General features: G+C 43.8%; 1 pseudogene; it reads right to left on the bottom strand.

Moving 5' to 3' along the window:
* LOC112219192 overlaps positions 1–23,604 on the bottom strand; it is an 87,241-nt pseudogene extending 63,637 nt beyond the window's left edge.
* Positions 23,605–25,428: the final 1,824 nt, after the last annotated feature.

The raw sequence follows: 25,428 nt of genomic DNA, 5'->3' as shown, positions 1-25,428 counted from the left end.
CAGATCTGACGATATTCTTGTGACTTCACACTAAATGTCATGTAGTTCGATCATACTTCAAGTTATGAAACTTTGCTGCCATCTGTGGACACCATCAGAATTACAACCAGAGTGATGGCTAGAACTGGGACCATTCTGTCGCATTTCAAAGATGGTGCTGGAAAAAACGTTTTTTTTCTTTTGTATTTTCTTCTACCAGAGCTATTGTGTTATATTATCCTACATTCAATTCACATTTCCACAAACTTCAAAGTGGTTCCTTTCAAATGGTACCAATAATATGCATATCCTTGCTTCAGAGCCTGAGCTATAGGCAGTTAGATTTGGGTGTGTCATTTTAGGTGAAAATAGAGAGAAAAAAAAGGACTATCCCTATTTTAACTTTGAGCCTGTTTCTTATGCTGAGGTCTATAAAGCTCTAAAAGCAATAGACCCTACAAAGTCTGCAGGCCCAGACAACTTAGATCCTCTTAAATTTAAAGGATCAAGTGCTTTAATTTAAATTGCTCCTGCAGCCACCCTATTGGACTGTTTAGGCTTGCATCTCTGTTGGTGTATTTAACCTACTTTTTTTCACTTTTCTTTATTTTTTCTTCATAACCCACCCTAACTCATGAAGTCTGCTAACTAAACTGTAAAGGTCTGAAAATGGTTACTTATTTTATGTTGTACTTTATTTATTTTTTAATACCTTAAAGACCTAAAACATATGCTGCTTAAAGAGCATCCATGCCTTTTGCAGCCCTTCTCCCTGAGTGTTGCCTGCTCAAAGCACCTCATCTCACTCACACTTTCTCACAGGCTACAAGTGAAGACAGACACATCGGGGATGCAACAACAGCAATACGCACACGGCAGTAGGCTATAAGTGCAAATGTTCCATTAGCGGGAAAACACCATTATCAAAAGTGACCACAAATGCAATTATGCATGTAATGCTTTTATTATAAAGGTGCATTTTTATGATGAAAATTATCTTCCTCAAACTTGAAACTAACGCGCTGTATACAGTATGTATGCAAGTTAGACTCAACATCCATTGTAAAGCGGATTAATGTGCTTAATTTTAAGAAGTTATTTGACCACTTTAGTTGTGATACAAACCTTATCAAAACATATAGGGCTAGGCTACATGAGGTGTGCGACTATGATTCGAAAAAGTCACAAAAAAGGTATTGTTTCCTGCCTTAAGCTGGGCATCATTCACAATTGATAATACATAACTCACAAGTAATAGGCTATTGTCACCCATCAGACTATTCCTGATTTAATCTTGTCTTTACATATACTAAATCATATATGTGTCTGCACTTAAATAGCGAATGGAGGGCTCTTTTCCGGTGGTTCATTTTCATGCCAGCCGGGCAGGATATACTCCTGTTGTAAAGACAAGCTATGTGCTTAATATTTGCTTAATATTAGGAAAGTTGAAATATAAATATAGTAGGCTTAGCCTATAGAAATCTGATGGGATACTCCTCTTTGTAATAAAGGCCATCACTCTGTTTTCTCAAGCAATTGCATAGCCTGTAGAAATGTTGCACAACATGAGCTCATGGGCTCTCATGAAGTGTTTGATTAGATTTTCTATTACTTTTGCATTGATGTCAGAGTGATTATAGGGACACTAGAGTGCTGAGCACCAGGCCGTTAGCAAGTTTGGTAGGCTACTAATGACCATCAGCAGCCTCAGAGCTATGAGAAGCCTAATTACCGTGACTAAACGGTCACATGGAATTTGACTGCCTTTCATGACTCGTGACCGCCAGTATGGCAGTAATATGGTCATCCCTGATGACACAGATAGCGTCATCAACAAAGACAGGTAATGTATGTTATGTGAAAAGTTGTATTAAAAAATACCCGCTTGATAAAATAGGCTAATTCCCCAGCCAAGCAGATAACTAGTATAGTCCTTTCGGCATTAGCAAAAAACGTTGTCCTTTATTTAGAACCAAATGCAATTTACCCTCATAAGATTTCCTGCTACAGTTGTTTGAGAGATGTCCAGTGGGAACATGCAGCATAGAGGAACGGATCCACTGATCAGCATCATGCAGACATGCCCTCGCTGTGAGCATTCATATGAATGGAGCAGTCAGCCACATGTTGGCAAGTATCCAGCCAGCAACCTTCACCTGTCAGCAGCAACAGCTTTCACAGGCTCATCATTTGTACAAATACAGAAAGTAACCAACTTCATTACTTTGACACATTTGATAACCCTGACATTATTTGTTGCTTATTTTATACTTCTTCGGTGCATTTTATGTCCAGGGCATAACCTAGCCTCGTGGAACCCGCCCGATCACTGTGTCACCAATCTATCTCACTTCACAGCGATCAGGCGGGTTCCACCTAGCAAATCATTGATAATTGTTACAGGCTTTGGCTTTTCCATTTATCCATCGAGTTTAGAGCTTGGGGTGCACGGATTGGTGTCACCTCGTTAGGCAGTATGTTTTACACCTGTGCTGGCTTCTCCATCTCGTTAGTTGGAAGGCATTTCCCCTGTGCTGGCCCAGGTGATATTTAAGAGTGGCTGGTCCAGTGCTCCAGATGTTGGCTCCCCCTATTTGAATTCTAGACAAATAATCCTTCATCTGATCTTCCCTGTTTTTGTTTTGATATGCTTTCCTGTCTTTAAGTTTGGTGTGGGGTTTTCTTTTGTTTGCCTCTTCTTGGAAAAAATGTAGTGGGAGATCATGGTGAGTGTCTTTTAGGTCCCAGTGGTTGCTAGTCAACTTTCAGTGTGGGTGTCATGAGTGTCTTTCAGAACCCCTCCTAAAACCCCACCTGTTTCGTTTAGGTTGTTGTCAGTGACTGTTAGTTCCCCCTTCTGTTTGAGCAACAATGTTTTGTGATCTTGCTGGGGAACATAACAAAATGGGGACTCGTCCGGGATCTTATTTCCCATGAGTATGGTAGTCTCTCTATTAACCTACTCTGAAGCTCTGCCTTGCCCAGAAATGTGCGTTTTCAAAATATACTTTTGTGGTAGAGTTTCTGTCACTGACATCCACCTTGAGAGGTTATAAGATTGGTCGACTCATTTTGAAAGTTGCGTAAACGCACAGGTTTATAAAAACAAAATAAAAGCCATGGATTTTAATTTGGAAGCATTTGTGGAAAACCCTACAGTACATGGGAGACACTAGATAAATGTATGAAGGCGAATCTACTCATCATTGCAAAGCATTATGACATCAAAGTGGCATCTAAAAGCAGTAGTCAAAGAGTTAATCGGAAAAACAAGATCTTCTGGTCTGATTGAACTCTTTGGCCTGAATACCAAGCCTACGTCTGGAGGAAACCTAGCACCATCCCTACGGTGAAGAATGGTGATGGCAGCATCACGCTGTGGGGATGTTATTCAGCGTCAGGGACTGGGAGACTAGTCAGGATCGAGGCAAAGATAAAGGAGTAAAGTACAGAGAGATCCTTGTTGAAAACCTGCTCCAGAGCACTCAGTACCTCAGACTGGGGTGACCTTTCAACAGGACAATGACCCTAAGCACACAGCCAAGACAATGCAGGAGTGGCTTCGGAACAAGTCTCTGAATGTCCTTGAGTTGCCCAGCGAGAGCCCAGACTTGAACCCGATGTAACGTCTCTGGAGAGGCCTGAAAATAGCTTTGCAGTGACACTCTCCATCTAACCTGACAGAGCTTGAGAGGATCTGCAGAGAAAAATGGAGGGTGTTTTGCCTTTGTCTGACACTTCAGCAAGTGGTTACAGTGCGTTAGTACAAGACGTGTAGATGAGTTGCATGGAAGTTCCTTTGTGTAATGTGGAACTCAAATCTAATCTTATTTCTGGTTCCGTTGTCATTGGAGTGAGGCCTAGCCTACCGGTGAAGGGGGTCTCATTCATTTTTGGAAACAATTTGGCTGGTGGGAAGGTCGTGACTAATCCTGTCGTTTGTAAGGAACCCAGAGTAGAGGAACCTGATGGGTTATCAGAAAAGTACCCTAGAGTGTTCCCAACATGTGCCGTTACATGTGCTATGTCTAAGAAAGTTGAGGCAGCAAGTCTAGCGTTGAGGATGTTAGCGATCCCACCATAGTCAGTTGGTCTGGGTGATCCTGATTTTGGTTAGCCTCCTGACTTGACCTCCCCTTTGAAAACCCCAAAGCTGAGGGAGTTTGTAGGACTGCTGAAGGAAGACAGGTTTCCTACTGTTGATACTTCGATGTTTAGCATGCAGCTGATTGCTGAACCGAGTAAGGATGTTTCCCCCTCCCCTTTTTTTGCTGCGATATGTCCAGAGAAGGAGTTTGAAAAGGTTTGTGTGGGTTACTTTAGCAGAGATGGTGATCTAATGAGGAATTTGCTTTCTCGCACCACTTCTGGGCAAGACGATTGGCCCAGTGTATCTCAAATTGTGGTTCCAGTTACACTTTGACAAGAGATAGTGAGGTTGGCTCACAATATTAGTATGGCAGGCCAACCTAGCGACAATGACCGTATCTTGCGTAACTTCTTCTGGCCTGGTCTGAAACAGGATGTTTTTTTTTACTGTAAATCCTGTCGCGTTTGCCAGTGGATGGGTAAACCGATCCAAGCTGTGCCGGTTGCACCTTTGCAGCCTATTCCTGCTATTGACAAACCTTTCAGCAGGGCTCTTGTGGATTATGTTGGTCCTTTGCCCAAAGCAAAGAGTGGTAACCAGTTTCTCTCAACCATCATCTGCGCTGCCACTCGTTTCCCTGAAGCCATTCTACTGAGGAAAATCATGGCTGACAGTATTATTAAGGACCTGGTGAAATTCTTCAAGAGATTCTTCAACATTTTGACTTCCGCGGGCAATGCAATCAGACAAAGGTTCTCATATCAAATGTCTTATTTTTAAGTGCTACAACAGTTGGAAGTAACCCACTGCCCCTTTAGTGCCTACCACCTAGAGTCTCAAGGTACTCGAGAGATTCCATCAGACTTTGAAGTTTATGTTGAGAGCTTACTGCTTTGAGTTTGAGAGACTCGGATGAAGGGGTCCCTCTTGTGCGTGTTTGGGGAGGTTGTTCGGGAATCTCTCGGGTTTTAGTCCAAATGACCTCGTGTTTGGACATCATGTCAGAGGTCATTTGAGCTTGCTGAAAGTGGTTTTGGCAGGGCAACACCTTAAACATAAAAACAAATCTGTTGGAGCACGTTAGCACTTTTTGAGACAGATTGCGCCGTGCCTGTGAGTTTGCCAGTGAGAATCTGGAGAAGGCGCAAATGATTGTTATGATCGAAAGGACCGAAACCGCATTTGAGGTGGGTGACCAAGTTCTGGTTTTGTTGCCTGATCTAGGGTCACTGTTGCAAGCTCACTTTTTAGGCCCTTAACCAATGTTTTTTTTTACTATGGGATATATCTGGATTACAACATCGCCACACTGGAGCGGCAGTAAAAAAAAACAGTCCGAAAGTAATTTTCCGTTGGAGCCCCGACTGTCAGGAAGCATTTGAGAAGACAAAGACCCCTTTGGTCTCTGAACCAGTGCTAGCTTCTCCGGATTTACGTCGCCCAATTGCTTTGTACACCGATGCCAGCAATGTAGGAGCATGGGCTGTGCTCCTACAGAAAGACTATAACAATGTTGAACACTCTGTGGGGTACTTTTCAAATAAATTTCCCTCATTTCAAAAACATTACTCAACTATTTAGAAGGAGACTCATTCCAAGTGGGTGAGAGTTATACAAACTTAAGTGATTTTACTTACGTTTCTCAAAAATGTCAGAGCCGAGCTTTGCATTACTGCACAGCAAGAAATAAAAAAGAGCTGTCATTTGTCTCTGGTGTGAGCATATGATTCTCATGAAACCAGTTTTCAAACGTCTGTAGCAAATTGAGTTACAAAACCATGATGCATCTGCAAAAATAAACTATCATTCTGAGGACTAAGGTATGTATTTTATATACAGTGCCTTTAGAAAGTATTCAGACCCCTTGACTTTTTCCACATTTTGTTATGTTACAGCCTTTTAAAATTGATTAAATTGCTTTCCTCCCCTCAATTTACACACAATAACCCATATTGACAAAGAAAAAAGTAGTTTAGAAATGTTTGCAAATGTATGAAAAAATAACAAACTGAAATCACATTTACATACGGATTCAGACCCTATACTCAGTCATTTGTTTAAGCACCCTTGGCAGCGGTTACAGCATTGAGTCTTCTTCTCTGCAGATCCTCTCAAGCTGTCAGGTTGGATGGGGAGCGACGCTGCACAGCTATGTTCAGGTCTCTCCAGAGATGTTTGATCGGGTTTCAAGTATGGGCTGTGGCTGGGCCCCTCACGGACTTTCGGACTTGTCCCAAAGCCACTCCTGCGTTGTATTGGCTGTGTGCTTCGGGTCATTGTACTGTTGGAAGTTGAGCCTTCGCCCAAGTCTGAGGTCCTGAGCACTCAGGACTGTCATGTGCCTTTTACTGAGCAGTGGCTTCCGTCTGGCTACTCTACCATAAAGGCTTGATTGGTGGAGTGCTGCAGAGATTGTTGTCTTTCTGGAAGGTTCCCCCATCTCCACAGAGGAACTCTAGAGCTCTGTCAGAGAGACCATCAGGTTCTTGGTTACCTCCTTGACCAAGGGCCTTCTTCCCCTGATTGCTCAGTTTGGCCGGGGCGGCCAGCTCTAGGAAGAGTCTTGGTGGTTCCAAACTTCTTCCATTTAAGAATGATAGAGGCCACTGTGTTCATGGGGATCTTCAATGCTGCAGAAATGTTTTGGTACCCTTCGTCAGATCTGTGCCTCCACAGTCCTGTCTCGGAGCTCTACGGACAATTCCTTCAACCTCATGGCTTGGTTTTTGCTCTGACATGCATTGTTAACTGTGGGACCCTATATAGACAGGTGTGTGCCTTTCTAAATCATGTCCTATCACTTGAATTCACCACAATCAAGTTGTAGAAACATCTTAAGGATGATCAATGGAAACAGGATGCACCTGAGCTCAATTTTGAATCTCATTAGCAAAGGGTCTGAATACTTATGTAAATAAGGTATGTGTTTTTATTTGTAATACACTTAGCAAAAAATAAATAAACTTGTTTTTGCTTTGTCATTATTGGGTGTTGTGTGTAGTTCGCTGAATATTTCTAAGATTGATGAGGAAAAAAACAATTTAATACATTTTAGAATAATGCTGTAACGTAACAAAATGTGGAGAAAGGGAATACATTTTCCGAAGGCACTGTATATATATTTTTTTAACTTAACTTATTTGAATTTGAATAAAACGCATGTTGCTGTAGTGTGTCCATAATTCATAAAAATGTTATACTAGTTGAAGTTTATTGTGAACTATATTTATTACGTACAGTGTCTATGGACATGTCTCATTACCTTAACACTTTAAAAAAAAGTTCCTGTAGAAACTAATCCGTTTTTAAGTAAAGTTTTATTCACCCATGATGCATCATCTCGAGGAGTCTTCAGAATGATGTTCTTATTCTCAAACAACCTTTACCCCACTTAGCCTTCTCATTACCGAAACGCTAAAGAGCTAAAAATTTGAAAAAGTATTTATATAATTTGTATTTTAAGGGTTATTTCTAACTCGGGTCTTTTCATTAGGGAGCAATGTAAAAAAAATGAAATATTGATTTGTAACTTTTTTGGACTGAACTCTTACGGCATTGAAAATGTTGTGATAATATATTCTGCATTTTATCAAAATACATAATAATAATTATAAAATAGATACAGATCCTATTCTCAGTGATTCAAGAGAAAATGTTGTGAAAAATGACACTTGAGAATTTTTGTTTTTTTGGGACAGTTTTGTGAGAATGACCCAGGATGACTATCTGTAGAAAACTTTAAATTGCATTTCCAGGCACAAGCCATTCACCCCATCCTAAATTTGCTGAGACATGATTCTCCCACCCCTGGCTGAGTATAGAGAGACATATGATATCTCCTTTTGCCCTGAAAGAGGTGGTCTTCAATGTAATATCCCTTAAACAAATGTAAACTATGTTTTTGTCTTATTATTGATCAAACCATTTCTATTTAGCGCAAAATTAAAAAACGATGTAACAGGGAATCAAAATGGCATGCCCATACTCCACTATTTCCCAATTATGCCTTGAGATCTGGAAGGCGGCCTTTTGCATCATCCCAATGGTCCGAATGTGGAATCTGTTCTCTGGTCGATATCATGGTCATCAATGGTTTTAGAACATTCCAAGCCCATTCTACGCTGGCCTGTGGAGTCCCTTGGGATGATACCCAACTACTGAAACAACCAATGATGGGATTCATAAATAAATGATCTGGGCTCCCAAAAGGACTGATCTCTATAAAGTATAACTCATATTCTGAGCTAGCCATTAAAAAAGTATGGTCCACCGATCTAAGTGAATCTGAACAACTCTTTAACTGGAACAGAATGTGGGAGAATATGACCTTGGCATCGTGTAATCCGAACCATCAATTTATACATTTTAAGTGTGTTCACAGACTGCATTAAACACCAATTAAACATTTTACAATGGAATTGGCCACAACTCCCAACTGTTCACTGTGTCCCCTAAATCAGACAGGCACATTCCTTCATACAGTATGATGTGTGAGTGCCCTGCAGTTAAATGCTTCTGGGACAAAGTTACAAAATGAATCTACTATGTTACTTAAAGATGACAGCTCCGTGAATCTCTCAATCAGAGACGATTACTGCTGGCAGGCAGCCCTGCCTCAAAAAAAGAAGTTGGCTCTTAGATGGCAAACACCCCACTCTTTCCCAATTTATCAGTTACTATTAGAAGTTATACAATTAGAACTAGAATTAGACAGTGAGAATGAATGGTGCTAGTCAAGGAACAATTGAGGCCTGGACACATATACTTGACTCTGTAAAGAATAATCTCAGCTAAAGCCACACACACATACAGTGCCTTCAGAAAGCATTCATACCCCTTGACTTTCTCCACATTTTGTGTTACAGCCTGAATTTAAAAATGAGATTTTGTGCCTACACCCACAATACCCGACAATGTCAGTGGAATTGTGTTTTTGGACATTTTTACAAATGTAATATATTTTTTAAAGCTTAAATGTTTTCAGTCTAAGTAGTCAACCCTTTTATGGGAAGCCTAAATAAGTTCAGGAGTAAAAATGTGCATAACAAGTCACATAAATTGCATGGACTCAATTGTAGTGTTTAACTCAGATTAAACCACAAAGGTTTTCAAAGAAAAGACTTGCAAAGAAGTGGACCTATTGGTAGATGGGTAAAAAAATAAAAAGCAGACATTGGATATCCATTTGAGCATGGTGAAGTTATGAATTACACTTTGGATGGTGTATCAATATACCCAGACACTACAAAGATACTAGCGTCCTTCATAACTCAGTTGCCGGAGAGGAAGGAAACTGCTCAGGGATTTCACCATGAGGTCAATAGTGACTTAAAACAGTTCAAGTTTAATGTCTGTGATAGGAGAAAACTGCGAATGGATCAACAATATTGTAGATACTCCACAATGCTAACCAACTTGACAGAGTGAAAAGAAGGAAGCCTTTCTAGAATAAAAAATATTCCAAAACATTCATTCTGTTTACAACATGGCACTAAAGTAACACTGCAAAAAATGTGGCAAAGCTATTTACATTCTGTCCTGAATACAAAGTGTAATGTTTGGGGCAAATACATCATATGTATTACTGAGTACCACTCTCTATATTTTCAAATATTTTAGTTTGATCCAAGATGTCGTAGCAGTCAGACGTCTTTGTCCTGTCTTGTCCCTTGTATATATCGTTTTACATCTTTTTTTCGTCGCATATACTTTAAAATATTTTGCTAAACCTCAACATCTAAATACTCTCCTGCAACCCGCCTCACCCAATGTGGCGTGGATCTGCTTTTTTTCCCCCCTAAAGTATTTATATTTACTTCGGATCTGGAATCCCTCAACTGAAGCTAGCCAGCTAACTACCAGCTATCAGTCAGCAAACCATTGCCAGTGGTCATCAGCTAAACTTCAGCTCGGAAAGCTCTCGCCAGTTCGAACAACGTGACTCTAACCAGAGCATAACGGACCTGTTATTTTTATCGACGGATTCCTACCACAAGCTAAACATTTTCATCTGGATCTTCAGAACTAGCTAACCGCAATCCCGGATGACTACTCCTGGCTAGCGTTTCCATCCCAGAGCATGCACCAATTAGCTTGAAGCTAGCCCGGACAGGGCTCCTGTGCTACCACTGAAGTATACTCCTGGGCTACAATATCCGGACCCCTTCTACAGCCGGTACGGGGCATGGAACCCCGCAGATCCCCCACGACTCGAATACCGACATAATCTGCCCGAGGACTCCAACAGGCCCCTCAGGCGCGACGCCCGCTGAAGGCCCATTATGCTAACCAGCTAGGCCTGTTAGAGCTACTTGGAACCCTACTAATTCCACGACTGGTCTATCGACGTCACCGCACGAAGAGGCAAAAACAGATTTACCCCCATCTCGACGTCCCCCAAAGGCTAACTTTCTAGCCCCTGCTATCTGCTTGCTTGCTAACCCGTTCTGCTAACTGCTAGCTGCCGGACCCGGTCTGCTAACTGCTAGCTTGCCTGCCCGGTCTGCTAACTGCTAGCCATTGCTAACTGCTTGCTTGCTAACACGGTCTGCTAACTGCTTGCTAACCCGGCCTGCTAACTGCTAGCTTGCCCCGGTCTACTAATTGCTAGCTGCCGGCCCTGGCCTGCTAACTGCTAGCTTACCTGCCCGGTCTGTAACTGCTAGCCCATGCTAACTGCTTGCTTGCTAACCCGGCCTGCTAACTGCTAGCTACTAGCTGCTAGCTTGCTTTACTCCCGGCCTACTAACTGTTAGCTTGTTAGCATCGGCCTGCTAACTGTCTGAATTGCCGTGTCCCCAGCCAGCCCAACCACTCACTGGACCCATATGTTCACTTGGCTACGCATGCCTCTCTCTAATATCAATATGCCTCGTCCATTACTGTCTTGGTTAGTGATTACTGTCTTATTTCACTGTAGAGCCTCTAGCCCTGCTCAATATGCCTTAACCAACCATGTTGTTCCACCTCCTACATATGCGATGACATCACCTGGTTTAAACATCTCTAGAGACTATATCTCTCTCTTCATTACTCAATGCCTAGGTTTACCTCCAATGTACTCACATCCTACCTTACCTTTGTCTGTACACTATGACTTGAATCTATGCTATCGTGCCCAGAAACCTGCTCCTTTTACTCTCTGTTCTGAACGTGCTAGACGGCCAGTTCATGTAGTCTTTAGCTTTACCTTTGTCCTACTTCTCCTCTGTTCCTCTGGTGATGTGGAGGTTAATCCAGGTCCTGCAGTGCCTAGCTCCATTCCCACCCCCCAGGTGCTCTCATTTGTTGACTTCTGTAAACGTAAAAGACTTGGTTTCATGCATGTTAACATTAGAAGCCTAGTCCCTAAGTTTGTTTTACTCACTGCTTTAGCACACTCTGCTAACCCAGATGTCTTAGCCGTGTCTGAATCCTGGCTTAGGAAAACCACCAAAACCCCTGAAATCTCCATTGTTTTCCACCTAGATAGAACTGCCAAAGGGGGTGGTGTTGCAATCTACTGCAAAGATAGTAATAAAGAACTCTGCTGGCTATCTAAGTCTGTACCCAAACAATTTGAGCTTCTACTTCTAAAAATTCACCTTCCAGAAGCAAGTTTCTCACTGTTGTCATTTGCTATAGACCTCCCTCTGTCCCCAGCTGTGCCCTCAATACCATATGTGAATTGATTGCCCCCCATCTATCTTCTGAGTAAGTGCTACTAGGTGACCTAAACTGGGACATGCTAAACACCCTGGCCATCCTACCAACTAAGCTTGATGCCCTCAATCTCACACAAATGATCAATGAACCTACTAGGTACAACCCCAAATCAGTAAACACGGGCACCCTCATAGATGTCATCCTAACTTATTCTCCCTCCAAATACACCTCTGCTGTTTTCACTGCCTCATTGCCTGCATCCGTAATGGGTCTGCGACCAAACGACATCACTGTCAGACGCTCCCTGAAACACTTCTGCGAGCAGGCCTTTCTAATCAACCTGGCCGGGGTATCCTGGAATGACATTGACCTCATCCCGTCAGTAGATGATGCCTGGTTATTCTTTAAAAGTGCCTTCCTCACCATCTTAAATAAGCATGCCCCTCTCAAACAATTTAGAATTAAGAATAGATACAGTCCTTGGTTCACTCCAGACCTGTCTGGCCTTGACCAGCACAAAAACATCCTGTGGCGTTCTGCATTAGCATCGAATAGCCCCCGTGATATGTAACTTTTCAGGGAAGTTAGGAACAAATATACACAGGCAGTTAGAAAAGCTAAGGCTAGCTTTTTCAAACAGAAATTTGCCTCTTGTAGTACTAACTCAAAAAGAGTTCTGGGACACTGTAAAGTCCATGGAGAATAAGAGCACCTCCTCCCAGCTGCCCACTGCTCTGAGGCTAGGAAACACTGTCACCACCGATAAATCCACTATAATTGAGAATTTCAATAAGCATTTCTCGACGGCTGGCCATGCTTTCCACATGGCTACCCCTACCACGGTCAACTGCACGGCACCCTCCACGCAACTCGCCAAAGCCCCCACCATTTCTCATTTACCCAAATCCAGATAGCTGATGTTCTGAAAGAGCTGCAAAATCTGGACCCCTACAAATCAGCCAGGCTAGACAATCTGGACCCTCTCTTTCTAAAATTATCTGTCAAAATAGTTGCAACCCCTATTACTAGCCTGTTCAACATCTCTTTCGTATCATCTGAGATTCGCAAAGATTGGAAAGCTGCTGCGGTCATCCCCCTCTTCAAAGGGGGAGACACTCTAGACCCAAACTGCTACAGACCCATATCTATCCTACCCTGTCTTTCTAAGGTCTTCGAATGCCTAGTTTTCAAACAGATTACTGACCATTTCGAATCCCACCATACCTTCTCCGCTATGCAATCTGGTTTCAGAGATGGTCATGAGTGCACCTCAGCCACGCTCAAGGTTCTAAACGACATCATAACCACCATCGATAAGAGACATTACTATACAGCCGTATTCATCGACCTGGCCAAGGCTTTCGACTCTATCAATCACAACATTCTTATTGGCAGACTCGACAGCCTTGGTTTCTGAAATGATTGCCTCGCCTGGTTTACCAATTACTCCTAATTGACACACTACTGTGTGTCAAATCGGAGGGCCTGTTGTCCGGACCTCTGACAGTCTCTATGGGTGTGCCACAGGGTTCAATTCTCAGGCCGACTCTCTTTTCTGTATACATCAATTATGTTGCTCTTGCTGCTGGTGATTCTCTGATCCACCTCTAACCAGACGACACCATTCTGTATACTTCTGGCCCCTCCTTGGACACTGTGTTAACTAACCTCCAGACGAGCTTCAATGCCACAACTCTCCTTCCGTGGCCTCCAACTGCTCTTAAACGTAAGTAAAATTAAATGCATGCTATTCAATCGATCACTGCCCACACCTGCTCTCCCGTCCAGCATCACTACTCTGGACGGCTCTGACTTAGAATACGTGGAAAACTACAAATACATGGGTGTCTGGTTAGACTGTAAACTCTCCTTCCAGACTCACATCAAGCATCTCCAATCCAAAATTAAATCTAGAATCGGCTTCCTATATCGCAACAAAGCATCCTTCACTCATGCTGCCAAACATACCCTTGTAAAACTGACCATCCTACCAATCCTCGACTTCGGTGACGTCATCTATAAAATAGCCTCCAACACTCTACTCAACAAACTGCATGCAGTCTATCACAGTGTCATCCGTTTTGTCACCAAAGCCCCATACACTACCCACCATTGCGACCTGTACACTCTCGTTGGTTGGCCCTTGCTTCATACACGTCGCCCACTGGCTATAGGTTATCTACAAGTCTCTGCTAGGTAAAGCCCCGCCTTATCTCAGCTCACTGGTCACCATAGCAGCACCCACTCGTAGCACGCGCTCCAGCATGTATATCTCACTGGTCACCCCCAAAGCCAATTCCTCCTTTGGTCGTCTTTCCTTCCAGTTCTCTGCTGCCCATGGCTGGAACGAATTGCAAAAATCTCTGAAGCTGGAGACTCACATCTCCCTCACTAGCTTTAAGCACCAGCTGTCAGAGCAGCTTACAGATCACTGCACCTGTACATAGCCCATCTGTAAACAGCCTATCTACCTACCTCCCTCATCCCCATACTGGTATTTATTTATTTATTTATTTATTCATTTTTGCTCCTTTGCACCCCAGTATCTCTAACTGCATATTCATCTTCTGCCGATCTACCATTCCAGTGTTTAATTGCTATATTGTAATTACTTCGCCACCATGGCCTATTTATTTCCTTAACTTACCTCATTTGCACTCACTGTATATAGACTTTTTGTTTTCTTTTGTTGTACTGTATTATTGACTATGTTTTGTTTATTCCATGTGTAAGTCTGTGTTGATGTATATGTCGAATTGCTATGCTTTATCTTGGCCAGGTCGCAGTTGCAAATGAGAACTTGTTCTCAACTAGCCTACCTGGTTAAATAAAGGTGAAATAAAGTAAATAAATAAAAAAGCATGGTGGTGCCTGCATCATGTTATGGATATGCTTCTAATCGTTAAGGACCGGGAATTTTTCAGGATAAAAACTAAATGGAATGGAGCTAATGTCCCGATCGTCGTATGGAGTAGACCAAAGCGCACGCAGCATGGTGTGAATCCATTATTTTTTTAATGAATGAAGAACACGAAGAACACTTAAACAAAAACAACCAAACGAATGTGACGCTATGACAACGAGTGTGGACACAGGCAACTACACATAGACAATAACCCACCAACCACAATACAAAACAGGCTACCTAAATATGGTTCCCAATCAGAGACAACGACAAACACCTGCCACTGATTGAGAACCATATTAGGCCAAAACACATAGAAACAGAGTAACTAGACATGCAACATAGAATTCCCACTCATATCACACCCTGACCAAACAAAACATAGAAACAAACAACTCAAATAATGGTCAGAGTGTGACAGTACCCCCCTCCCCCAAGGTGCGGACTCCGGCCGCAAAACCTAAACCTATAGGGGAGGGTCTGGGTGGGCGGGCATCTGGCCACGGTGGCGGCTCTGGCGCGGGACGTGGACCCCACTCCACCATAGTCATTTCCCTCTTCAAAGGCCTCTTTAGAGTGGCGACCCTCGCCTCCGACCTTGGGTCTAAGACCCTAATTAAAGGCCCCACTGGACTGAGGTCTGAGATAGGAGTCACAAAAAGCAGAAATATAGATCAAATTAATCACTAACCTTCGATGATCTTCATCAGATGACACCCATAGGACATCATGTTTTGATTCCAAAACATCCAGTGATTTTGCAGAAATGCTCATAATAAACATTGATAAAAGATGCAAGTGTTATTCACAGAATTAAAGATAAATGTATCCTCTATTCAACCGCTGTGTCAGATTTCAAAAAAACTTTACGAAAGAAGCATAATCTGAGAACGGCGCTCAGAACCCAAAACAGCCAGAGGAATATCCGCCATTTTGGCGTCACCAGAAGCTAGAGAAAACACTATAAATATTCACTTACCTTTGATGATCTTCATCAGAAGGCACTCCCAGGAATCCCAGTTCGACAATAAATGTCTGATTTGTTCCATAAAGTTCCATCATTTATCCACTTGTTTTTAGCGTGTTTAGCCCAGTAATCCATCTTCATGAGGCGCGAGCACTTCCTCCAGAGAAAAACTCTAAAAGTTCAGTTACAGTCCGTAGAAACAAGTCAAATGATGTATGCAATCAATCTTTAGGATGTTTTTAACATAAATCATCAATAAGGATCCAACCGGAGAATTTCATTGTCTGAAGAAAAACATTGGAACGAGAGCAAACTCTGTCGGGAGCGCAAGTCATGAGACCGAGGCTCTCTGCCAGACCACTCACTCAAAGAGCTATTATGAGCCCCTCCTTTATAGTAGAATCCTCAAACTAGTTTCTAAAGACGGTGACATCTAGTGGAAGCCCTAGGAAGTGCATCCTCATTCATATCTAACTGGGATTTCAATAGGCACTGTTTTGAAAATCGTTTTCTCACTTCCTGTTTGGATTTCTTCTCAGGTTTTTGCCTGCCATATGAGTTCTGTTATACTCACAGACATCATTCAAACAGTTTTAGAAACTTCAGAGTGTTTTCCATCCAATACTAATAATAACATGCATATATTAGCATCTGGGACAGAGTAGGACGCAGTTCAGTCCGGGCACACTATTCATCCAAAAGTGAAAATGCTGTCCCCTATACCAAAAAGGGATCAATGGGTCAGAGACATGGGAGGAATTTCAGTCCGGGTCTCATAGCTACATGGCAAGTTCTCATTGGTCCAAATTGTTTATACATTGAACCTGAAATAGGTTACTTGTTATTTGGCCATTGGCCCAGTTTTATTGCAAGACATTCTAATTGGTCAACCACAGGGGAGAGAATCTCTGAGGACAGGGGAGAATGAACATCTACCTCCCCGCATGATTTGTTCTCTTTGAATAAAACAATTTTCCTCCCCCTAATTTGCTTTGGGGTCTGTGTTATAAAGCGTAACATCAACTACTGACATGTTGGCCCCATGTTTCACGAGCTGAAATTAAAGATCCCAGAAATACACTACCGTTCAAAAGTTTGGGGTCACTTGGAAATGTTCCTCTGTCCAGTGTCTTTGCCCATCTTAATCTTTTATTTTTACGTGCCAGTCTGAGATATGGCTTTTTCTTTGCAACTCTGCCTAGAAGACCAGCATCCCAGAGTCGCCTCTTCACTGTTGACGTTGAGACGGGTGTTTTGCGGTGACTATTTAATGAAGCTGTCAGTTGAGGACTTATGAGGCATCTGTTTCTCAAACTGGACACTCTAATGTACTTTTCCTCTTGCTCAGTTGTGCACCGGGGCCTCCCACTGCTGGTTAGAGCCATTTTGCGCTGTTCTGTGAAGGGAGTAGTACACAGCGTTGTACGAGATCTTCAGGTTCTCACATGGAATATTCTTAATTTCTCAGAACAAGAATAGACTGACGGGTTTCAGAAGAAAGTTCTTTGTTTCTGGCCATTTTGAGCCTGTAATCGAACCCACAAATGCTGATGCTACCAGATACTCAACTAGTCTAAAGACTAGTTTTATTGCTTCTTTAAATCAGGACAACAGTTTTCATCTGTGCTTAACAAAGTTGCAAAAGGGTTTTCTAATGATCAATTAGACTTTTAAAATGATAAACTTGGATTAGCTAACACATTGCCATCGGAACACAGGAGTGATGGTTGCTGATAATGGGCCTCTGTTCGCCTATGTAGATATTCCATTTTAAAAATCTGCCGTTTCCAGCTACAATACTAATTTACATTATTAACAATGTCTACACTGTATTTCTGATGAATTTGATGTTATTTTAATGGACCAAAAATGTGCTTTTCTTTCAAAAACAAGGACATTTCTAAGTGACCCCAAACTTTTGAAAGGTATAGTATATAATGTACTAATACAATTACTCAGAGAAAGAGATTAGTAATAAAATTGACACCCCTGTTTTCAATACCTCACCTTTCGAGGATACACAGCACTGAGCCTTTAAAGAAAATTGAGTTGGAGAACACATTGGGAGGGATCTTAGACCATTCCTCCATACAGAATCCTTCCTGGTCCTTGATATCCTTCCTCTGCACTTGTGGACTGCCATCTTCAATTCAAACCACAGGTTTGTCCAGAGACTGAGATGGCTATTTCAAAATGTACTGTAGATTTTGTGGCCAATTAACAATTTCTTTGTGGGTTTTGATGTGTGCTTTGGGTTACTGTCTTGCTGGTAGATCCACTTGCGGCCAAGTTGCAGCCTCCTGGCAAAGGAAACCAGGTTTTTGTAAAAAATGTCCAGGTACTGGGTAAAGTTCATGATGCTGTTGACCTCAACAAGGGCCCAAGGACCCAGTGGAAGCAAAATTGCCCTATAACATCAATTACTGTACCCACCACCACAATGTACAGTAGGTTTGGGGTTCTTTTCTGCTCATGCATTCTCATGTCAACGCAAAAACCCACCAATTGTGGCACTATTTTCTACCATCTGACCAAAGCACCAGTTCCAATCCACGTGCCGATTGCTGTTAAGCAAACTCCAGGCATTTACATTTCTTGGATGACATGAAAAGAGAGCTGTTTGGCCACGCACATCAGTGGTGAGTTTGGTGACAAAATGAGACTGTATGAGCAGAAAAGAACCCCCGTAATGCTAGAAATACCCCCAACTAACTCAGTGGGCTTTCTGGGCGGATTTTGAAAAAAAGATTATGGCAATTTTCCGGCCATTTCTTCTGATGAAGACAGATGAATTTTGAGTGGAGCCATTGGAGGGTGTATGAAATTATATTTGTATTAACCTTTCCTATAAGGAATATGGTGCTATTTAGGATGCTGACAGGGTTTGTTAGCATAAGGTCGAAGTCCGACACCCCCACTGAATTCTAATTAGCATAATAAAACATTATCCCCATAAAAATCTGTTTAAACTAATGATGTTTTTTTGTGTGCATTGGATGCGTCTCAATCCACCGCATCTGCTTATGTAACACTTCCGCATCTGCAGTGAAAGGTGACAGAGCTAGAGCGGTGTTTGTCAGACCATGAGACATCGCGAAAATCTGTCTCCTCACAAAATCGTCACTTTAGTCTGAACGGTTTGGCCTAACAATTATGGTAAGATGAGACTCTCTATGAAAAGAGGACACTTCCGAACAAACTTCCTTTAGATTTCTTTGGAGTGAATATGTTATTCAATGCATTTGTATGGGCTAATAGCAGTAAGGCCAAATAAAGTTTTTCATCAAACAAAACCAAAAAAAATGTATACTTCAATGGGCCTTAAAATTCAAATTCAATTAGAAACATAATATTTTGTTTGATTTTTTTTTTTTAAACATATAGCTTAGTAGAACCCCCCTCCCCTTGATTAGACTCTTATGGGTTAACTAGGGTTGGGCTGACATTTTAACGGCTCCTCATCTCATTCCACCACGCTGCAATAAAATGTCTCAGTGGCACACAATGGGGAGTGGTTTCCTAAAAATACTGGGCAGAGCAGGCTACTTTATGGCTCTGAGACAATTAAACTGCTCCTGGTTTTATTGACGGGTAGGGCGACTGGGATAAAGATGGAGAGAGAGATGTGGGAGTGTGGGTATGAGAGAGAACCACTGAGCACACCGTTATTTCAGCATGAAAATGTGGGGAATATTTGGTTGAAATGTTGATCAATGACATTTCAAACTTTATTCACCCTCTCAAGACAGTCAACAGTTATTTTTTTACATTTCATTACTAGGTACAGGGAGTGTATATTTAATAGCAACGGACATGGAACAGGACAGTCTCTGGACATGAACACAAAACAACAATGCAGACACAGAGAACAGACAGACGGAAAAATCAACAAAGGGAAAGAGTCCAGGTGAGTCCAGCGATCACTGCTGCGCGTAATGATGGTGACAGGTGTGTGTAATGAAGGGCAGCCTGGTGCTCGAGGGAGAGCGGGAGCAGGTGTAGCAGATGGGTATAATTTTTTTTAAAACATTGAACATCCCTTTGAGCATGGTGAAGCATCAATACACCCAGTCACTACAAAGACATAGATGTCTTTAGCTCAGTTGCCCGAGGGGAAGGAAACTGCTCAGGGATTTCACCATGAGACCAATGGTGAATTCAATGGCTGTGATAGGTGAAAACTGAGGATGGAGAGACAACATTGTAGTTAATCCAAAAGACGCCACAGTACCACTCTCCATATTTTCAAGCATAGTGGTGACTTCATGTTATGGGTATGCTTGTAATGGTTAAGGATCGGGGAGTTTCAGGATAAAAAATAAATAATGCAGTGGCAAAATTCTTGAGGAAAACCTGATTCAGTCTGCTTTCCACCGGGAGATTAATTCCCCTTTGAGCAGGACAATAACCTAAAACACAAGGCCAAATCTACACTGGAGTTGCTTACCAAGAAGACAGTGAGTGTTACTGAGTGGCCGTGTTAGTTTCTCTTTAAATCTGCTTGAAAATCTTTGGCAAGAACTGAAAATGGTTGTCTAGCAATGATCAACAACCAATTTGAAGAATTCTTAAAGGAATATTGAGCAAATTCTGCACAGTCCAGGTGTGGAAAACTCTTAGACTTACCTAGAAAGTCACAGCTTTTAATAGCTGCCAAATGTGATCCCATTATGTAGTGACTCAGGGATTTGGATATTTTTTAATTTTTACAATTTTTCTTCCACTTTGACATGAGTATTTTGTATAGATCGTTGACAAAAAAAATTACAATTCAATATATTTTAATCCCAAAAAGTTGGTGTGTGAAAACTTTGAAGGCACTGTATAATACAATTCTACGCAAAATGCTTCTTCCAGACTGAGGGTCTATACTACTCTTGGCTATTGTTATTTTGTGTAATAATTAGAGCAGTAACTAGAAATAGCATTGTGTAAACCTTCATCCATGTAAAACCAAATACAATTTGTCAAAGTCAAGAACAATTTAAATGAAAATGCCCCAATTCTGGCACAGGTTTCTGGAAAACACTTCGGAACAGGCTTTGATGTTAAACTTCAGAACTTTTTCATCCTACAAGCCCCCCTTGCGATCAGGTGCATAATTCAGGCAGATTGACATTGCCTGTAGTATTTTTGCCTCTGTAGCCTGTTATTCGCCAAGACTCACACCTGCTGCACAGGGGGAAACAAAAATTTGCTAGAGAAGATACTTAAATGTCATGATTTGGACTCCACTGTACCTATAATGACACTGAAAAGGTTGGAGTCCTCAAAGGCCCTCTTCAGCATTGGCATGAGGCTGTTTGTCAGGGTTCTGTATAGAACACAAAATATGTACTTTCAAAGCAACACACCATTACCTAATTTAAAAGTGAAACAAATATGGTAGTAGTTTACCGGTGTGTCGCTCTCGTCACTTGGTCTGGGATGTCTTTCCCCCCAGCTTTGAGAAATCTTTAATTTTACAAAAGGACACTAAAGCATTACACATGTACAGGATTTTTCCATCCAGTACTACATGGCAATATGTCATTCAACTAATACCAATTAAACATTTAATTGATCACCATATATTTTTGAAAATCATTCTCCTTTAGCTGCTCGTCAATCTTCAGTAAATCTTCATCCGACCCGTTCAGAGTGAACATGGGAGAGTGACATATAAAGGGGAGGAAATGGAATCCATAATGATGTAATGATGATTCCAAAGATCAGTACTCTGGTGACATCGTATGCCGGAGGGGAAGAGTAGGCGTGACAGTACCCCCGGACATGCGGCTCCATCCGCAGGGCGACGCCGAACAGGGGATAACCCCGAGGACGAGGAGTGGGTCGGTGGGCGAAGGTGGAAATCACTGATGATGTTGCGGTCCAGAATGTCCTCCACTGGAACCCAACACCACTCCTCTGGGCCGTACCCCTTCCAGTCCACCAGATACTGGAGCCGGCCCCCACGGCGTTGGGAGTCCAGTAGGGATCTGACAGCGTGTGCCGGGCTTCCCTCAATGTCCAGAGGGGGTGGAGATGTGTCGTGGGGGACAGCAGCAGCTAGGGGACCAGGAACCACCAGCCTGAGAAGAGAGACATGAAGAGGGTGAGATACTGTAGTGACTGGGTAATTGTAACCTGTATGTCACCTCATTGACCCTCCGAAGCTTGAATGGCCCGGGGGCTGTCTGCTCCTACTGACGATAGACGGTGTGCTGGAGTCTCAAGTGTGCATTGTTCCACACCTCCACCATAGGAGCCGCGGTCTGGCCCGGGGGCCATGGGCCCAGGACCGGCTAGAAACCCATAGACACTGGAAGGGGGTCAACCCAGTGGAGGAGTGACGTAGAGTCCTGGGCGTACTCTGCCCAAGGAAGGAAACGTGCCCACCCTGCCGGTCCTGACAGTGACTCCTCAGGAACCACCCCAGCTCCTGATTCATCATCTCCACCCTCCAGTTTTAAACTGATGCCAATACCCGGATGTGAGGCTAACCGTGACCCCGAGCTTCGTCGGGAAGTGAATTGGGGGCCATGGTCCGAGACGTGTCCTCCGAAAGGCCATAATGCCAGAAGATCTGCTGGAAGAGTGCCTCAGCGACCTAGAGAGCAGTGGGAAGACCAGGAAGAGGGATTAAGCGACATGACTTGGAGTATCTATCCCCTACCACCAGAATGGTGGTGAAGCCATCAGAAGAGGGAAGACCAGTAACAAAGTCAATGGATAGATGGGACCAAGGTCGCTGAGGTACGGGAAGCGGCAGGAGCCTCCCTGCTGGAGCATTCTGGCGGGGGGGGCTTGGTTTGAGCACACACACGGAACAGGAGTTGACATGCCGAGTGACATCCTGCACCAAGGTGGGCCACCAGTATTTCTCAGTGATGGAATGGATGGTGCGAGAAATACCTGGATTTCCAGCGATGACAGCTGTGTGCCCAGGTCAGCAGCCGGTCCCTTATCCCTGTGGGAACGTAGATGTGTGTGCCCAGGTCAGCAGCCGTTCCCTTATCCCTGTGGGAATGTAGATAAGCGCGGGAGAACAATTCTGGGGTGTGGGCTCCCTCTAGAGCCTGGCGGATGTCCACATCTATGTCCCAAACCATTGGATCCACGACTGGGGAGGATGGGATTATGGGTGCCTTCTGGACAGGAGCCGCTCCCGAATCATAGATATGGAACAGGGCATTGATGTTCTTAGAACCTGGGTGATAGGTCAGCATGAAGTCGAACCTGTTGAAGAAAAGTGCCCACCTGGCAGATTGTCTCCTCGCTGTCCGTATGTACTCAAGGTTCTGATAGTCGGTGAGGATGAATGGTTCCTTGGTACCCTCCAGCCAGTGTCTCCACTCCACTAATGCCAACTTCACCGCCAAGAGCTCCCGATCACCAACGTCGTAATTCCTCTCTGTGGGGTACCGTTTCGTAAAATTTTAGTGGGTCCCCCTGTCTGTGACAAAACTGCCCCCACACCCACCTCCGATGCATCTACCTCAACCACAAAAGGTAGCTTTGGATCTGGGTGTTTTAGCAAGGGGACAGAGGTGAAACGCCTCTTGAGACGAAAGGCCTCGTCGGCTGCTGGAGACCACACCAACCTACAAGGCCCACCCAGGAGGAGGGAGGTGTGAGGGTCAGCGACGGCACTGAAGTTCCTGATGAAGTGGCGGTAAAAGTTGTCAAACCCCAAAAACTGTTGTAACCCCTTGATGGTAGTTGGGACTGGCCAATGACCTTACCGCATCTACCTTCTTGACCTCCATCCTCACTCCCTGTGGACTGATTTGGTAGCCCAAGAAGGAGACAGCCCCTGGAATTGGTACTTCTCCACCATGAAGTGGCAGGTGTTTTAGCCAAGAGGCGTTCCAGGACTGCTCGAACGTGAGGGATATGATCTTTCAGGTTGGTCGTGGTCGGGATGATCAGGATGTCATCTACTTACACAATCACCTGACATCCAAGCATGTCCTTGAACACCTCGTTGACGAATGCCTGGAACACTGACGAAGCATTGGCTAAGCCAAAGGTCATAACCTAGTACTCGTAGTGACCAGACATCGTGCTGAACGCCATCTTCCACTCATTCCCCTCCTGGTTGCGAATGAGATTGTAGGCACTCCGCAGGTACAGTTTGGGGAAGAACCAGGCCCCGCGGAGCTGCACGATGGCACCAGCGGGAGAGGGTACCGATACTTCACGGTGATGTCATGGAGTCCACGGTAATCGATACAAGGGCTAAATCCTCCCTCCTTCTTGGCCACAAAGAAGAAACCAGCCGATGCAGGGGACGTGGACCTGCGGATTAAATCCTGTTGGAGCGCCTCTTGAATGTAGTCCTCCATGACCTGGGTCTCAGCCACCAACAGAGTGTAAATATGTCTGTGCAGAGGTGGAGCACCGGAAAACAGGTCAATGGCACAGTCACAGGGGTGATGAGGAGAGAGACAGGTAGCGCGGGTCTTGGAGAATACCTCCCTTAGATCCTGATATTCCACCGGGATATTGGGCTGGAGGGCATCCACAGGATTCTCAACCAACGTGGAACAGGGAAGCAGGTCTTCCGTCATTCAGGTGACCAGTCAGTCATTCTCATCCTCGATCATGGGATGATAGAGTTATGGCAGTGAAGCCGAGGATGATATTGTGAACTGGTGATGAAGGGCATGTTTTCCTGATGATTGGGCTCCACGGTGAGGGTGAGTGTGTGATGGTTCCGGATCCTAGAGGCCAACAGTCGAGACCTTGAACCGGAAAAGGAGAGGAGAGCAGGTAGGTAGTAATATTGAGAGGAGGCAAGGGTCTGATCCATAAAGTTCCCTGCAGCGCCGGAATCCACTAAAGCTGTAGACACAGGGCATGAGGGACAGTCAGCCACAGTGATGGGTACTAAAAAGAGTATAGAAGGAAGGTCTGAATCTGGAATACTCTCTCCTGGTCCAGGGGATGTAACATCACGTGACCGCCCCGCTGCTCTAATGGATCACGGATTCTGAAGTAATGGACACCGCTGGCGCTTGTGCCCTCTCTGGCCACAGTACAGACAGAGCCCCAGCTGTATCCGTCTGCGCCGTTCCGCCACGGGAAGGCATGTGACCCCTACCTCCATGGGTCCAGACTCTGATCCCAAACACTCGCCCGAAGGAGGGAGAGAAGTGATGGAGATGCCGACGCTCCCGGAGGAGGTTATCCAGATGGATGGCCATCGCAATGAATGCGTCCAGGGTGAGACTGCCATCTCGGCAGGCCAGTTCCGTCTGGACCTCCTCGTGCTCCATCCACTGGAAGCTGCACGGTCAGCAGAGAAATAACCGTTTGGATGGCGTCCCATCAGATTTCTCCAGGAGGGATACCTGAGTGGGTTGCTGAATGTGCTGGTGTGCTGACTCATTGTGTAGACTGGCTCTAGAATATCCTCCACTGTTGAGACATTGTAGACTGCGGAGAACATGTTCCATGGCCATCTCCAGTTGAGCCAGCTGATCATGGTGTTGACGAAAAACGTCACCTTGTTCATTGAACATCTGGGAGATGTCAGGTTGTCCTGCTGCTTCCATATTTTGTGTTGATATTCTATAATGATGGGGCGGTGAGTCGGAAGCAGGTGAAACAATTTAATAAAACAACAAAACCAAGAACACGCCACTAACATCAGGCAATACGCTGATACACAAGAACAATACCAACTGGTGAGTGAACATGGCAGAGTAACATGTAAAGGAGAGGAAATTATGAAGGTAATGGAGTCCAGGTGTGAATCATAATGATCATAATGAATCATAATGATTCACAGGTGTGAGTAATGATGAGTGCCAGGCGTGCATAATGATGAATCCCAGGACTGGTGGTTAGTACTCT

The sequence above is a fragment of the Oncorhynchus tshawytscha genome, linkage group LG19 (assembly GCF_018296145.1).
Source record: "Oncorhynchus tshawytscha isolate Ot180627B linkage group LG19, Otsh_v2.0, whole genome shotgun sequence".
Classification (NCBI taxonomy): domain Eukaryota; kingdom Metazoa; phylum Chordata; class Actinopteri; order Salmoniformes; family Salmonidae; genus Oncorhynchus; species Oncorhynchus tshawytscha.
This window is presented reverse-complemented; position numbering and strand designations above follow the sequence as displayed.